The sequence below is a fragment of the Temnothorax nylanderi genome, unplaced genomic scaffold, assembly GCF_030848795.1.
Source record: "Temnothorax nylanderi isolate EJ_2023f unplaced genomic scaffold, tnyl_v1.0 TNYL_tig0002_pilon, whole genome shotgun sequence".
Classification (NCBI taxonomy): domain Eukaryota; kingdom Metazoa; phylum Arthropoda; class Insecta; order Hymenoptera; family Formicidae; genus Temnothorax; species Temnothorax nylanderi.
The window spans coordinates 2,169,961-2,186,792 of record NW_027249064.1 but is presented as its reverse complement, the minus strand read 5'-3'; the positions used below and the strand labels follow the sequence as shown (position 1 = coordinate 2,186,792).

General features: G+C 40.2%; 2 long non-coding RNA genes across 2 annotated transcripts in view; one reads left to right on the top strand and one right to left on the bottom strand.

The window, feature by feature from the left end:
* Positions 1 to 16,832, bottom strand: part of LOC139768963 (uncharacterized) — a 510,605-nt gene that overhangs the window by 122,642 nt on the left and 371,131 nt on the right. Inside the window, exon 7 of the long non-coding RNA XR_011717463.1 lies at positions 3,432 to 3,465. This is a non-coding gene — a long non-coding RNA (uncharacterized lncRNA). The remainder of the gene's footprint in view (positions 1 to 3,431; positions 3,466 to 16,832) is intronic.
* Positions 6,058 to 16,832, top strand: part of LOC139767939 (uncharacterized) — a 92,910-nt gene continuing 82,135 nt past the window's right edge. The window contains exons 1-2 of the long non-coding RNA XR_011717248.1: positions 6,058 to 6,446; positions 6,848 to 6,890. This is a non-coding gene — a long non-coding RNA (uncharacterized lncRNA). The remainder of the gene's footprint in view (positions 6,447 to 6,847; positions 6,891 to 16,832) is intronic.

Below are 16,832 nucleotides of genomic sequence, written 5' to 3'. Positions count from 1 at the left end.
AACAACCTGCGTGGGACCCGCGCCCGGTGCCGAACGTAATGAAAATCGTAAAAGTCACCATGTCGTGTCTTTACCGCGGGTCGGCGAGAGATGCTGGATACGCGACGCTTGAAAGAACGGTTCCAGCTGTTGCCGCACGACGAAAACTCGCGACTCGAATTCGACGGCTATAAATGTATAGATTTACGAGACGGCACCGCGGGGACGATGAAAGTGCGTATCGATCTGGCTGTACGCACATTCCGCTTAATAGTCTTTAACGACATCCTAAATTACAGTCGTATTTCAGGATGCTCGAACAAACGATTATGAGCTACTATTTCACCGTGAGTGCACCGCATGGAGTCGCGTGGTCATCGTAACGCGCTCCCGCTTATAATCCAGTGAGAATAGGATGTAACGCGCTCAATTACGTCTTATATTTCTGCTATTTTTCTTACTGCAATAGAGAAAGCTCCGCATTTTATGATCACGCGTCAAGGCCTTTATGAGACAATCAAATATATTATCGATCTCTTGGCTGAAAATATCGTACGCAGTAGATTGCTATCGCGTCTGTATAATGGTTTATTGAAAAATTATTTGTCGGAGAAAGAACATTAACAGAAAGTGCTTAATATCTACCGAATCAAGATAATTGTGCAAACACGTTCATGGATATGTTTCAACTTAATCGTTTTACTCGATCTTACATGGTGTATTGATCGAGTAGCCTGGAAGGTCGATTGAGGAGATCGGATACTGATATCGATCAGAGAGGATGTGGTCTTGAAAGAGAAGATGTATACCCTGATCTTAGGTATTGCTTGAAACCGATAATTCTCCATTCAACAAAGGTTTTAATAAAGCTGTGGCTATATCATAAAAAATTGATTGTTTCAATTATGGTAGAAGAGAGTATCGGACTGTTCTCTGATACAAGTGTGTGCTGATACATGACACGCCTTCAAGTAAAAATATTCGCGTATAATGATGCAATTCGTAAACTACGCGATAACCAAAAAATAGATAGACGAGAAATTCAAAATAAGGTTTCGAGAAAACTTTGAGAACAATTGAAAAATGTATCACGGCATTAATCACGCGAAAAAGGCCTGAGTCTGTTGAAAATTAGCAATTCAGGGTGAAGTAATCGCTACGTTAAATATTTATACGCGGCGGACCCATGAAAATTGAGGAAGGGGGACCGGATCGAATCTGAAATTTGATAATGCCTTACTCAGAGCAGACGCATATTCACCCGGAAGCCGCGAATTATGCTGCGGTACGCGTATTACCTTGTATCGCTGTAGGTGCTTCCGTGTACGGTCTTGTGTACTTTTCGCAATTGCTCAGCAATGTAATTTTGTCGCGATTCGTGCATCAGTCATAGCAGCTTACAATTATCAGAATTTATCGCATTTGGCATTTACCTGGGCGTATATCTTCGTATTTCAATTGTGTCCTTTACATTGCAAAGAAGAAAATTTTACTGCATCACAGAAATACTTAGAACGGTATCTTTTCATATATGTGTGTAATGACGATATGATAATGCTTAATAAATATTTTCGAATAAACACATTTTCTGAATTGACGATAACGAACGAAATTATTTCGACTTTGTTAAAGACGATTAGCATGATACGTATAAGATTAAAAAATTCAATTATATCGTTTATAAAAATATCTAAATGAATACTTCCGTATAATGAGATCGAGTGTATAATGCACGAGGATAATTACATGTATAGGTATGCAACAATCTATTGCTGTTAATAAGTAACCCTTTCACAAGAAGAAGAACAACGCTAAAGGATCTTCACCTAAAAATGTCCTAAACGCATGTAATTTTCAGGTCCACGAGAAGCAAGAAAAGGGATAATAGCGGTGAATTTAACATTGTAGCCGAATAAATTAGCATAATTTTATCACGAATGCGACATTTAATCCAAGATACCGCAGGACTCGGTAATTTCTACGGCGACTGTATAATTTCCTAAATGCCCGCTGGAATTAAATGTTTTGCATACCAATGCGATAGCTTCTCCTCTTTAGATTGCAGAAGTTCGACACCTTGGTAGAATCGAGGGCTCTTTTATCTCATGATGCATTTTTAAGGTGTTGAAAAGATTCGCAATTAGATTTTTAAATTGCTTTCTTTCATCAAATTTGCATTTTAGCATCTTGAAAAATATCGATCGTTTAAATACGACAACCAATAAACGAGCAACGTATTTATGCAACATTGTAAAGTACTTTGTTTTATAGTAAATGACATGATATACATAAAATAAAATAATGTCGTAATTATTTTCAATTTCAATGCAATGTAGAGAAAAAAAGATAACAAACTTAAACTATGTAGCAGAATAATTTAGCATATTTAAAGTACAGTCGGTCTTCTAATTAAGCAATATAGTAATTTCTCTAATTGTAAGTTTCAACAACTTTTTAAATGACTAGCAGAATTCCAAGAGATTCTTGTTTTATTCTCATTCATATTCATTCACGTTTTATCCGCGCGTTTATTCTGAGGTATAAAAATACTTTTAACATAATATAAAGAACACTAAATTCGTACATTATACATTCAGGGATATCATTTTAATAGCACAGGATGATCTTATTTAATTTTATCAAAATTCAGATCTCTCTCCCTTGAATTGGCAATGTTGCTAACGCCCAGGTGTGAGCGCGGGAGACCCATGGGTCGGAGTTCATGTAAGTCTCGGAGTTCATACACCCCTCTCGAAGGCGAGATAAACCAATAAAGCAGTACGATAGCGCCGAGGCAGGTGCAACGTGGGCGGTGAGTTACCGCGCGGGTCACAGGTCATCCCGAAGCCAGGATCTGTTGTAATCCTTCTCACACCCGTACCGCTATCTCGCCCTCCCTTCTAACCCTACAAGGTAGGATTCACGTAACGGCGCGATCAGACGTCGGGAAATATCCGGCGAGTTTCACGCGCGGGTAGATACAACGAGATACATGAAGAAGGCGTATACCCGGAAGGATCTTTGTTTATAATTCAACTCGTTACGAATGCGTCATGAGATGGACGAGCGTTTATGAATATCGGCAAACGCCTGCGTAGCACACTGTGAAACTATCACAGAATACTTACGGGAAAACGGACGAGAGGACGAGAGAAGAAAGGAAAAGAGAAAGATAACTGTTCAATATTAAAAAATTACTTTTTTCGAGCACGCAGACCGAAAGGAATTGTTTTCCGTAATTTTTTTGTAGGTGTTGAATACCCTGTATTTTACTGCTACATTGTATATCATTTTAAATAAAAGTTTTGGTGTGCTAATAAAATCATTAAAAAAAAGATTTTTATTCCTCGTCATTCTTTTGACTAATATCTCCTCGTCTCTCGTACACCTTATCCGTAATATTTTTCACAAACCCATTGTCTCAAAATTAAAAGAAAAAAAAAATGACTCACCAGCCGATGCGCAGCAGCGGAGTTGTAACTTGACCTGTAACATACAAATAGATCCACGTTAAAACAGTATAATCAATATTTTAAACAATAATGATTGCACGCGTTGAATTTTCAAATCGTCTTTTTAACAAGTATTTTACTTCAAATGCTAATATGAAAAATAATCGCGATCGCTGCTAATTGGTGTATATTTCTATTTTAATTTGTACGCATAATATTAATCTGTAGAAAATCCATCGCGGTATTACGATCGAGCGAATACTTAACTCGAATAAGTGAGACGCGACGTTCGACATAAAATCTTTTTTCGCATGCTCACAGCGTTGGAGATCGAACTCGGCGGCGTACGTTGCACTAATGTTAAACCTTGAATAATATTGCAGGCGAATCAACTCGTGCCTGAGAATTTTAGACAAAATCCATTACGCCAGAGCAAATAATACTCACCTCACGGTTGCTCCGCCGTCACCCGATGCCTCCCAGGCCTCCTCCTCCTCCCCTCGGTCCTTCTCCGTTGTCGCATCTCCGTCGGCGCACTCACTTACGACGTTCACGAGTGAAAATATCATCGGCCACGATCACGCGACACTTCGTACGGCACTCCCGGTGTTAATTTCGCGACGCGGCACGCACTTTGTTACACGGTAGCGAAAGAATAACGCGGACAATCGAACGAAGATGCGACTGGCTCGACACCCGTGACGGATACGTCTCGCAAGAGTCGCAAGTAGACGCGACGATCGAATCGTAATATGGCGGAGAGAATTCGTAAATCGCGCGGCCAATTTCACTCGGCAGGCATATCTATCGCGAGAATGCTACACGTACGGACATTCATACCCACAGATATATACATATGCGGGCAGGCACACAAGTGCACATTTGTGTAGACAAACACGCGAATGGTTCTTATATTCAGTAATATTTAATCTCGATTATATTCTTTCGGACGATCAGTTGCACTTTCCTCAGCCAACTTGACTCGCGGACGCGTAGTCGCATCCGTACCGCGTAAGAGTGAAGTTGCCGTTATCATTTTCGGAACGCCTTACCCCCTGGTTTCCATGCACGCGTTGCCGCGCGTTATAATTGCGCGTCAAACGGGCGCGTTTGAAAAAAGCACGCATTTGATTGGTGCAATCTATGGAGACACATATGGAAACCAGGAGTAAAGGACGGTCGGATCGTAAATTGAGTAACACCACGACGCGTTTAATTAATAAGTACAGGAACTATTCTCGTTTTTTAGCAACGTTATAAATCGTATTTTGATATTTAGCAATCGTGGAGATTCAGGATAGACACAATGTTCATAAATTAGCGCTTCGTTAGTAAAATGTGTGTCTCGCAAGATTAACTTAACCAAGATCTATCGCGCAAACGATTGGCAAAGCAACAATATAGTATTATTTTACGATATCACGTTCTGCGGATATTTATCTTTGATTTTAATTTGTATTTATTTCTTTTATATCACATTGCAATACGTAAAAGTAATCTCGACGTGATCATATTCGTTGTTCAACGTGTAGAAAGCGTACGAAAGCGTGAGTAAGGGCTATCGCCAACACAAAATCGCATAGGCTGCATAAGCATAGCATAAGACCGCTGGACCAATGAGCATCTTTATGTAAATTAATATGGCGACTTTATGCTGGATGCTTATTGGTTTTAGTGGCCTTATGCTACGTTTATGCTGAGCTATGAATTTTGTGTGCGAATAGCCTTTTAAGAGTAGCAAGTGTAGCAACCTCGCGATAATCGTTCCTGCCGGACAGCGACGAAATCAGAGTTATGCCGCGAAGCGCGGGCGCCGCGTCTAACGGCTTCTCGGAAACATGAGTGGTAGGAGTGGGGGTAGGACGTAAGGTGACTAGAAATTCCGCTGCGCACCGTGCCTAAAGTTACTCTACCCCCACTCCATTCCCACTACTCATGTTGACGCGGCGCCGCCGGCGCCGCTATATACGACGTATCGTCGGGCTCCGATCTCCGGAGTCCGGCGGTTCGGATTACGGAAAACTGTGATAGGTATATCGAATATAATCGAATGTTTGTTTAATACATGTACTTCGCGGAATTGATACGGATGCCGAGGTATGTCGCATTCGATAATAGTGACTTTCGATTATATTCTTTCGAACGATCGGTCTCGCTTTTCTCAACTTGACGTCGCGTCGTGTCGCGTGGTGTCAGAATTGAATGAAATTGCTATCGTTTTCGGAACACTGATATAAAGAATACGAGCGGATCCTAAATCGAGTGACGCCGTGACGCGTTTAATCAGCGAGCACGGTCTCTATTAACGTCGTAAGATTCAGTTAACCAAAATCGCCTTATATGCAGTAAAGCAACAATCGTATTAATTTTCGGTTGGCACGTTCCGCGGATATTTTTCATCGACTTTAATTCATACATTTATCCTTACGTCAGCGTCGCTTACATCATAATACGTAAAAGTAATCTCGACGTCATATAGGCTGATATTTCATGTGCCGTACGACAAATTTTTTAAACACGTTAATTGGCTGCCGGATAAAGTAGTTCTCGAGTTTCTAGAAATCCTCTATTTTATAGCCAATCAGTACGCCTGTCGTACGACACATGAAATATCAACCACCTTGTTTCCTTTCACTATGTTGGCTATGCTCCTGGCGAGTGAAGTTGGTCGCGCGCGATTCACGAATTCTCTCCGCCATATTAGATTCATTCGTCGCGTCTATACTCTATTTGCGAGACATATCCGTCACGGGTGTCGAGCGGATCGCGTCTTCGTTCGATTGTCCGCGTTATTCTTCCGCTACCGTGTAACAAATAAGTGTGTGCCGCATCGCGAAACTAACACCGGGAGTGCCGTACGAAGTGTCGCGCGATCGTGATCGATATTTTCACGCGTGAACGTCGTGAGTGAGTGCGCCGCGCCGACGGAGTTGCGAGAACGGAGAAGGACCGAGCCGACCGAAGAGAGGAGGCGGAGGCCTGAGATGCATCGGGCGACAGCGGAGCAACCGGGAGGTGAGTATTATTTGCTCTGGCGTAATGGATTTTGTCTAAAATTCTCAGGCACGAGTTGATTCGCCTGCAATATTATTCAAGGTTTAACATTAGTGCAACGTACGCCGCCGAGTTCGATCTCCAACGCTGCGAGCATGCGAAAAAAGATTTTATGTCGAACGTCGCGTCTCACTTATTCGCTCGATCGTAATACCGCGATGGAATTTTCTACAGATTAATTATGCGTACAAATTAATGGAAATATACACCAATTAGCAGCGATCGCGATTATTTTTCATATTAGCATTTGAAGTAAAATACTTGTTAAAAAGACGATTTGAAAATTTAACGCGTGCCATCATTATTTTTTAAAATATTGATTATATTGTTTTAATGTGGATGTACCTATTTGTATGTTATAGAGTAATGCAGTACCTACTACACTCCGCTGCTGCGCGTCGGCTGGTGAGTCATTTCTAAGAGAGCAATACTATTAACTAAATTTTTTCCATTACGATCGATTCGGCACGAATTTATTTGTCTTAGATCCAAATTATATGAACTCGTTGGGGACCCGTCTCGATCACTTAATCAAAGTTCAATAACATTTCATTATCTTGGCGCTATTTAAAAAACCACAATGGACATTCGTTTCAATTGATAGACTGAATAAAGAATCGATCGAGTTGCTTGCTTGCGAAAGGCGCACAAGATCCAGTTGAAAGAGAATTGCTGCACGGATTCTCTCGCATAAGGAGGCTTGAAAACGGCGGTAAATCGTCTTTCTCCTCGCGCTACGTCATGCCTGCTTTGTGTTGCCCGAGTCACGTCCAGAATCGCCTAATGAATTTAAAATGACCGTGCGAGTTTTTCGTACGACCGGCGAAAAACGGCGGGCTCGTAGCACTTCCGAGAGTCGCGGGGACGAGGAGCCGGCAATTTCGACGAGCAGCGAAAGAGCAGCCTTCGTCACATAAAAATGCAAATTTCCGTACCATGTTGCATGGGCGCGCGGGCGCAAGGTTCTCGCCTGCCGGCTACTTTTTTGCTGGGGCCCCCGGGGCCTTTTTTTCCTCGCAGAGGAGTGTACCCCGGCACACGCCATTACGGTTCGTCAGGTGCTTTTTGACGGAGCGCCGATTCTTGGCAAATTTACTTTTAATGATCGTCGACCGACCGGCGTCACGTGAAAATTTAATTTGCGAACGCGCACGTCGCACGAAATCGGTAATTCGTCTCGGCAAAGACCAAAAGGTATAATCTTTACGACTCGTTAGTTTCCGGCGACGCGACGGGCCACTGGGGCGTGCGAGCTCCCCTCGATGCACGATTGCACGAGATTTGTGTATTTTTTTATTACCGAGATCGAACTTAATTCGAGACGTAAAACGGGAATAAAGGCCGTATTCCTCCTCGCTTAATTAGGCAATGCCCCGCGCATTTAAGTCGAATGCGATTTTCGATCAATCTTCAACCGCGTCCAAATTATCCCGACGGCCGGCAGATGTAAAGCTATCTTGCCATCTAGGAATGTTACGATTTACGCGCCCGTCTCTGCGGTGATTTCTTCGAGTTAATTTAAAGCAGTGGGAACCGATTCGAGATCTTGCTCCAACGATCAAATTGTCACGGTCGATTTATATCGCCGAGATCGTTATCAACTTGATATTTACTTTCATCTGTCTCGAAACGAAACATTTAGCTTAATTGCGTTAAAATGGGATTTTTGGTATTTTTTTTACTCGCGCTTCGTCCGAGAACATCATCTTGACGAATGATAGTAATAATAGGTACTTTAAATCATTGTCTAAGTTATATCTCGCGATTATTTAATATTTTTTATCAGTTTTTTAAAACTTTCTTCGAGTTTTCGTTTCAGTCAATATCAAATATGAGACAATGCACATCGCTACAATTACCGAACAGAAAGGAGAGCACGCGAGGTAGGTAGCAACGCAAGAGATCGTAAATAGATAAACTGGCATGCAAAATCGTATCATTACACGCATAAAAGCGAAGCAATCGGAATGCTTTGCGGAAGGACAATAAATACTTCGATCAGTGCCCTGTGAGGTGTCAGTTAGCATCGCGGCGGTGCATCCGGGATAGCATGGCGGCGGCGACTTGCAAAGAGCACGCATCCTTCCACTTTTTGGCTCACAACTAAAGTATGTCTGCCTCCGGTGACAGGCACCTGCAGCCATCTGAAGGTAGATATCCTCGCTCGCGTACCCTTTTGTCGAGGATTTACATATCTCCGGGATGAGGTCTAGCCAATGGCAGCAGCGAGTTTCGGCAGAGAGTTGCGAAAGGAAGACGAAGTATTCTAAATGGCGAGATTCCAATTAGCTGCTAGATAGACTTTAAGTAGAATCAAGCTTTCGGGTATTGCGAAGGATCTATTATAATATTGATAACCGGGATTATCAATGCTTTTCTAATACAGAGGCGTACATGATTAGTCAAAAACTTTAATAGTTCGATTTTCGATTCGCTCGAATTATTGATAACATTTAAATATATTTAATTTATAAACTGTCGCAATTATATTATTGAATAACGTGAAATGCAATCAATCCTCGGCCATTAGAAAAATTCAGAAAATTCTACGTTTCTTCTGATTGATGAGGCATGCTATCGGTGTCGATCATGAGCAAAGACCGTGCAGATAAAGGCGGTTGCGATCTATATATCATGCCAATTATATATTGTTTATGATCAGCGAACGAACACAAACCCGTAGATTCGATCGAATCCATTCCGCAGTTTGCACCGAGGACTTCTTCAGGAGCATCTATAGTTAAGGTCGTTTTCAGCGCTCTGATAATTGGGTGAGTAAAGCCACACGACACCTTGCGGCCTGCGCCGCCTCGATCTTCGCTCTCGTTGCGGGCCCAGGGCCATCGTAAAGAGTGGCTGCCACCATCATGGGCATCAGGGACCCTCAGTCAGTTCCCCGTTCAGACAATAAATCTGGCCCTTCGGTGGGTAATTGGGTTCACTCGCTGAGATCAATCCGATACTGTCTGCAGCGTGTCCGTCTGTCCATCCGTTCGCCGCTTTGCTCCTGTCCTTCCAACGTTCTGCGCCGTCTCTCCTTTTATTCCGTCCGCTCCGGACGTCTACGTCCTTTCCGCTCACAGAGACTCCACTGGAATTCCAGCTCGGTGTTTAATTATTCTCTCCTCGTATCCCTCGTATACGATGCGATTCCAGTAATTGTCAAATAATAATTCGGCGCGCACATCGAACGTACTAGACCCCATCGGTATTATCGAATAAGATTCTCTTAGAAATGAGATGATTGACAATCGCGAAATGCGTCACGTTTGTTATGTGCATCAGTCAAATATTAACGAAATTGACAGGTGCACTTCGTCAAAAGATGTACAGTCAATGCTGGTTGAAACTTCTTATTATACGCGAGTTTTAAATCGAACGAAGATCGTGTCGTATGCAAAACATCGAATTTCCGAGGGTCTTCAAGGATTCGCGGCAAACTCGCAGAGTCGCAAAGACCTGCCGATCTGTGGGAGTCAGTTCGAGTCTGGCTATAAATCTGAATAATAAATGAGTCCCAACGGCCTCTAAGAAGTCTCCGACTCAGCGAGAAGAGACGTTGCTGAGGGTTTATAAGATGAATTTACGAGGATACTGCTCATGAAGCTCTACGAAAAAAAAAAGAAAACAAAACATAGAAAGCGACGCACGGTTCTTTTTTAACTGTTATTTTGCAAGGCTTTATAACGGTGAATAATATATTCCATGTTTTTCTGTATTGTTTGAATCTCGTTAAAATTTTCCTGAATTTGTTGCGAGTGTTCTTCTTATCGGGTACATCCTTGTTTTCCAGCCCTTCGTTATCTGAGTACCAGTTGTTCCTTCTGTTCTCACCGAGTAACCGGTGTCATGGAAACCGGGAATCTCGATCCACATGAATTCTCAGCATTCTGTGTGGACGAAGGAAACCACTTTTCTTCTTGTAGCTTGTAGGGGACTCTTGAACTTCAAAATCTCGCTCAATGATCTCCTGTTCTAAACCTCCGAGAATCGCCGACACCTGCCTTTGTTCGTGAGACTGTGGGCGTGGAGGGGCGCGTATGGATTTATTTATGCCCACGAACCTCCCTAATGAATTTTCGTCCGCGGTGTGAAATTTCGTCGATTTCATAATTGGCTCATTTATCTTCCAGCCTACAATCAGCAAACCTCGAGCGAAAACCGCGCACTGGGTAATTATTTCGTAATCCCTTACGACTTTGTCTGGCTCTACCTCGTTGTAATTAACCCCTCAGAAAATATATGGCGCATTTTCGAATTATTGTTTCTATACGTAACCACACGGCGTAACCGTTTACGCACTCCTCTCCGTAGATTGCCGATATATAACGCGAATCCTGCCGACCCGAGCGCGCAACGATAAATCATAATCCATTTAATTCGCTAAAGATAGAGATTAGATCTCTCTTCTTTAATTTCCTCGCGTAAAGATTTAATTCTCACTCCTAAGCATAAGGCCCTAATGTGTGTAAAATGCTATCGTACGATGCGAGTGCGTAATATTCACGATTTTTTATTAACGAGTTTTACGCGCATTTTTATACGGAATTCATGTAACGCGCGAGTGAAACAAAACGCAAGTCGGCGCGCGTCAAAGGCGCGCCGACGACGAAGCGGAGGTGCAAGGTGTAGGTATAAATGTGATGAGACATGCGATACGGGTGCCACGGGTGTGTTACCGTTCGTGTGGCATAAGGCTACCGAAGAAAAAAAAGATACACTTTTGTCTCGCCGCCAGCGAGACAAAAGTGTATCTTCCCACATCATTCATCTAATAGTTAAATTATTTATTATTATCCACCTATCGCGATAGTGACATTGATGCGATTTATTTTTCATATAACTCAAGCCACAAGTTTGCCTCGATAGAAAATGTCTTCTCTTTCAGTTCTAATTTTTTTCCGTGAATATATACTTAAATTCATTGTTATGACTTCTTTTTCTATTACTTTTGCAACTATTTCTATTCACATAATTTGGGCATTATTTTCACATAAGATAACTTGTGGAGAGCCCCAGTGTTACGCTACCTTATTCACTAAAAATAGAATAGTTGGTTTGATGTAACTAAATCCAGGAGACTTTTTAATTATTTTCTTCACAGAATTTTCAATTATTTACATTCCGCGATTTTTATGAAAGTACCTTGTTGTGAAAAACATTCTATTTTTATTGAATAGAATCTTTGGTTTAATTTCTTTGGTAGTGGTTTTCAATTTCGCTGCATATTCCTTCTATTCTTCTATATATTGTAGTTGTTCTTGTCTCTCTGGCACATCCTTCTGATGCGTGTGCATTGTTGGTGATAGTCTTGACGTTTCTCTTCGCTGTTCAGGTCCTTTTGTTTTAATTTCCTTCTTTGTTCGATAGCATCCCACGTCTCCTCTTTAATCCAAGGTTCTCTCTTTTGTGGTTTCTGACCTTTGTCTGTTTTTCCGGTGGCGTTTTTGATCTTTAATTTTATGTTTTCCCACAGTTGGTTTTCATTCATTTGAGCGATGTCTTTTTTCTTTAGGTCTTGTAATTGTTTTGATAGCCTGGTTTTGTATTCTGTATTTGTGTATAGGTGCCATCTGTTTTTCTGACCTCGATGAGACCACGCATGTTGTAAGAGCCATTATAACGATACATAATATATATTGAATTAAAATAAATAAATAATATAAATAAATTAATATTTATAAATAATATTTAATAGCATATGCTTAATTGTTTATCCATTTCCAATTTAAAAATTAACGCGCTTGACGATTGAGTAGTATGAGAATGCGTAAGTGAAAAATAAAAAAAAACAACGATTTTGTCTAAAATTCTCAGGCACGAGTTGATTCGCCTGCAATATTATTCAAGGTTTAACATTAGTGCAACGCCGCCGAGTTCGATCTTCAATGCTGTGAGCATGCGAAAAAAGATTTTATGTCGAACGTCGCGTCTCACTTATTCGCTCGATCGTAAATAAAGTCTTTCGAAGAAAACGTTTATCGCGCCGGGCAAGCTTTGCCCTGTGGATGATAAATCGGTGGCACTACCTTCGATCTTGCGCGCGATAATTAAAACGGCACTATTATAAATGCATTTGGCAGACGGTAATGATCGGTTTGCCCAAATTCCTGCAAATACGTATGTCTCAATTATAGTGTCTACGTATTTAATCGGCGCCGTGCACGATTTAACGGAATGCGGGTAAACTACGCCTCGAGGGCTTTTGCTTAAGAGAAAAGAAAGCGATTATCTCGGAATTAGAACGGATAATTACAGTGCGCGAATTACGCGCGCGAAAGAAACTTCTCGCGAAGAAAATAAGTGTACGGCATTCCTCTCTTCGTACAGGCACAAATCATCGAACCTCCTTGTTTGTTGTACACACCTTTCTATAATATGTATTATGATTAACTTAAAAATTCTGTGCAGGATGCGACTTTATCTCTTATCATGTGTGTGCATGTATTAAAAATTGAATTAATTATACCTGCTTATCTTTAGGCAGGTTATTATATAATCGTGTTTTCCATGCGATGCAATCACGAAGTCAAGTTTTTACGGTGTCAAAAAAATGATTCACCAGTCGATGCGCAGCAGCGGAGTTGTAACACTCCGTTGATTTGTAACATACAAATACATCCATGTTAAAGCAGTGTAATTAATATTTTTAAAAATTGATTGCACGTGTTAAATTCTCAAATCGTCTTTTTAACAAATATTTTATTTTAAATGCTTGGTAGCTTTCTAAAGTTTTCTGTAATACGTCAAGCAAATTTCTTTTCAACTAATTTCTTTTTCACGATCATCACTAACTATTTTGATTCAGTCGGTAGTTGTTTCTTTCAGCAACACCTTTGGTGATGTGTGTGAAGCTAGAGTCACATTTTGCGGAAATTCACATACTTCTCGATTAGAGTTCTAGCTTCTTTTTGAAGAGTATAGGTGTATTTTTATGTTTATAAAAAGAGTTCCGGCGAACACTATAAAAAATGCAATTAAAAAATGGGATGCTAACTTTACATCCAACTTTAGGATCTGTGAAGTTGGCATGACATGCTAATTTCGCACTGCAAATCCTTGGTGTGTTATTTAGTTAAAACTCTTCTTACACATTTCTTGCCGTTTTAAATTACGTCATTTAATACGATTAAACGTATTAACTTTTAATTTAATGTGGTTAAACATGTTAAATAACATGTACATGTTTAAATAACATGCACACTATACATTTTTTAATGTAATTCAATAACAATCTAATCTTTTCATAATTTGATAATCTGAAGTAAAGAAAGGTGTAACTTTCGCGTTTTATAGAAATTGATTTTAATCAAGACTTATAGAAATTTGTTCCGTAAATCATAGGATTTTATATATTTTCCAAAGACGCGCTAGCGGACTCATTAATAGCCGCTTGCATTGCAGATTTTACTTCTTATATTAGTTTTTCTTTTCTATGTTCTTTTCACTCACACTAAGAATTTCCACATATTTATCTAATCTGTTAAATGGCATATGTTTCATCAAAATATAGCGTTTACTTAAAGATAAACGCCCTTTACGTCTTTATACAATCATGGCAGGTGGGTATCGAGATTTCCTGGACATTTAATTATATTTGTTTTTAAAAGGATTTGTTTTCAAAAAAAAATTCTAAAAAAACGTGTAAGTGTACGTCCACAAGAATTGAAGGATATATTCTGAGTACATTGGTTTTTATTTATGTTTGTAATCCTCGACGTTTGTAATCCTCGACGATAGCTATATCTTATTAAACATAATGCAGAAGTAAATGATATTATACCTATATACATATAATACATATGATATATTGATTGCAAGTTTGCAAATATCTATCAAATCGGCTGAATTCTTTAACGCGTCATAGATCTACGCATCGTTGCCTTTAAATTATCATTGTTAACTTGAAATTTGAACGTTCTTTTATCTACTTCCCTCACCTAATATTTTTTTTAAAGCACAAGCCTATTCGTGTGTGGCCGAAAATTAAACGCATAACAACCTGCATCCGTCGCATTTACCCACATTTAGGTCCCCCTTTTTTATAGCGTGTGATGAATGCTCTTTTGCTGCGCTTCTCGTTAGCTCAATTTTACGATCTAAGCTGGGCAACCGTTATTTTTTCGTAATTTTGGAGGTAATTACAGCGCTCCGCTTTTTTTCAGTTTTGAAATCGTGGTACTCGATTGTCGGAAGAATCTTAATTGCGATAGCTACACCGTTATAAATTTCTTCGTTGCAATTTATTTTTACATGATCGCTTAAAATTATGAAAAAGTCATAACTACATTTCGTAATGTAATAATAAAAATATACCGCAGTGTTCCTAACATAATTCGGAGTATAGGTCTAAATATAATTTTTATAACACGACTCGTTTAATCGATTTAACCACATTCATTCGATTTTAATTTATTTATTGACAGGAATGTGGGTTGTGCGCGCGTTCTCATATCCAGTAGAAACAACTGACCCTTTCCTCCTCCTCTGCTCGACTCTCGTGTCCTCCCACCACCGATGCAGCTGCAGTCACGCGTGGCACGCTCTGCACACGTGGATCGCGCGTTTTCTAACTCGTTCGAGCTCGACTCTCTCCGGATGCACTCGCGAGACGATGCCTAACCACGTGTCCCTCGTCCCGGAGATTGGATCCCACGCGCATTCGCGCTCGCACCGTGCGATTCATTATCAACACGAGAAGTCGCTCGTGTATCATCGCGTCGTGCAATTAAGCCGATCACGCGAATGACCCGCAGTAACGACTCGCGTTTATTCGTTATTTTTCTCGAAATTTTGATTACACTACCCTGGGAACGGTCGTTATTCCACATTGCAAGGGGCAACGCGCTTTTGGCGATATGTGTCGCACGTAGATATCATAAAAATAATAATAGGTAACGGTGAAGCGCGTTATTAAAGCGTTTTAAAGATCGTAAATTATGGAAATCATAGTCGAACGAAATATTTCGAGTTCTCCTGAAGGAGAAAGCATTTTTTAATAATATCTTTGCCGTCTCGGTGTAACGAGTTTTTCTTATAATTAAGAAAGATTGATAATTAGTATTTCTCTTTAAAATTAGACTTGATCGCGCAATTTGTTTTTAACTCACCGCAGGCGGCTTTGCGCGGTAATATTGGACTTCGGGCTTTTTCTCGATGCAAAATAATACAATACTAATGAGAGCGTATACAAAACCCTCCAAGATTTATGTTCCGAGACACAGTTTCGTATATTTCACCCTAATTTATCATCATTCGAGCTTCCGAAAAGGCTGGCGGTATATCATTCCTCGAAAAGCAATTAAGAATCCACCCCCTTCGGTCAAACTCCGACGCCCTAATTGGATGCAGGACATATCCTATTAATTTCTCTTGTACCGGTCCATTTGACTAATGAATCTGTGGCAGCCAATCCCCACGGAGTTTCTACTGGATATGAGAACGCGCGCACAACCCATTCGTTGCAATAAATAAATTAAAATCGAATGAATGTGGTTAAATCTATTCCTTCGGACAAAAGAATCCCTGACGGAGTGCACCGCGGAGAAGTGGTACCCTATACTATCAAGCTGCTTGCGAATAAATGCACTTTTTGCAAATATTCTAATTTAAAATTGCTTATTTCTTTTAATTTTTCAAATAATGATTTTAATGATTAATACTATTAATGACTTACTTGATAAAAATGTAACGGCATTCAGTAATGATACAAAAATAACATGAAAAAGTAAATCTAATAATAATTATATGTGAATCAAAATATTTTACGTTAATGTGCAGAATTCATACATGGTAATGTACATAATAATATAAACAACATATGCGGTAAATATTTAATTATATTAATATTGGATACGTTAATTATATTAATTTAATAACTCAATATTAAATTACATGCAGTAATAATATTTGAAAAATATTTTTGTTTAAATAGAAACAAAACGTTCGTATCATTTACGTTACAGATAAGACACTTGTTCAGTTTTTTTTGCAAAGAATAAAAGAATCCTAATATGATCAACGTCAAAATAGTCGAGACGCTTTCGCTTTAGCGAACGCTGACTACTAATTGTTATTTCTAGAAAACATAAATTATCTTATTGAAAATCGGACGCCTTCCGAAAGGGAAGCCTCCTACTAACGGAAAAACGCGTTTCATCCTTTTTGACACTATCGCCGTGCGAGCGTGAAGAAAAGAAATCAGCCGCCGAGCTCCCCGGGCCGCGTAAAACGAGCGGTCGCGCTTTTTCACGTAGTAAAAGTTAATTCTGCTTTTTGCAAGCCCGGTAGATCCTGCGCGCTGTGCGGCGTGTGCGCCACGGTATTTTGATGAGGAGGAATGGAGGC